At 40.4% G+C, this 1,306-nt stretch overlaps 1 pseudogene; it reads right to left on the bottom strand.

The window, feature by feature from the left end:
* Positions 1-671: 671 nt before the first annotated feature.
* LOC119357473 overlaps positions 672-1,306 on the bottom strand; it is a 6,057-nt pseudogene continuing 5,422 nt past the window's right edge.

Here is a 1,306-nt window from a genome sequence, read left to right as displayed (position 1 = left end):
CAAATTGCACTAGCTAGGGTTCAACGTTCTGTGTGGGGACACGGAAATTATGTCTGCTATATATGGTTCAATTAGAATCCCTGGAACTAGCTAGATGGCATTTTTTTGTTACTACATATATATGGGGAATTTGAAGCTGCTCCTAAACTGATACGGATCATTAATTCTCCATGATCTCACGGTTAATTCAGGTATCTTTTTCCACTACATATAGGAAAGGACATACAGTACCACCCGCAAAAAAAGAAAAAAAGAAAAAAGAAAGAAAGAGAACATACAATACAATGATTCTTTTTTTTTGTCTAGAACGACAATGTTTCCTTTCCTTCTATGCTTTTCTTCCCAACTATTATATTTGTTTCATTGTAGTCTGCATCACAAACTAAAAAGGAAATGAAGTTTGCACGTTACGTGCGAGATGGTCTTTTAATACTTTTTAGCCCAGCTTCATATATAAAGCTCAGATGGCCGAACCGATGAGATATCCTCAAATGGAAAACACCATCTGAGCGAGTAGTAAAAACGCTACCAACTCAACGCCAAGCATGAATATAGAAGACATCACAGCTAACTAGAACCAACCTGGACTACTAAATAGGAGGGAACCGTGTCGCCTTGAGAAACCACTAGATATCATTGTATAGAACATACCAAGCCACCTTCGGAGAAAGTCACCTCTCCTCCCGCTCCAGGCCGTGGAGCGCCGATCCTACCAGGAAAAGAGTCAGAATCGAGAATGGTAACACATGTATAGGATAGGAGACCACCGATACCACCCAATGCCAGAGTCGAGGATGCCACATGCCAGGATCAAGGCATGCCCAAAGGCATCAAAGAGTGAGGTTCATGCTAGCAGAAAGTCTAAACCACTCGATCAACAAAAGGAAGACATGGGAAAACCATTATCTATTTTGGAAAGCCCTCGATGCCTATGTTGGGAGAAATGTCGCATTAGATTTCTAGCTGCAATTTCCCACCTCAACTGAATTAAATATATAAGGTTCTAGCATGTTTTAGGGTCTGGATAAGATGGCATTTGAAGTCAGTTTTCACCTTTATAGAATAAACATATAAGGTCCTAGCATGTTTTAGGGTCCAGATAAGATGGCATTTGAAGTCAACTTTCATGCAAAAAACATACGGTGAGTCATTTGAGGGCTTGAGTCAAAAGTTATGCAAGTTCTCGTGCAAGCTGTCCAGGAATTAATTACAGTGCGAGGTCACAAATTAATCCTTCATTTTGAGTTGTTTTCACACCTAACTAGTAGGTTCCTCAATAATTCCCAGCTGTTCCATGTGATTGGGG

The sequence above is a fragment of the Triticum dicoccoides genome, chromosome 2A (genome assembly GCF_002162155.2).
Source record: "Triticum dicoccoides isolate Atlit2015 ecotype Zavitan chromosome 2A, WEW_v2.0, whole genome shotgun sequence".
Classification (NCBI taxonomy): domain Eukaryota; kingdom Viridiplantae; phylum Streptophyta; class Magnoliopsida; order Poales; family Poaceae; genus Triticum; species Triticum dicoccoides.
Note: the sequence above shows the minus strand (reverse complement) of the source record. Positions and strands in the feature narration are given on the sequence as shown.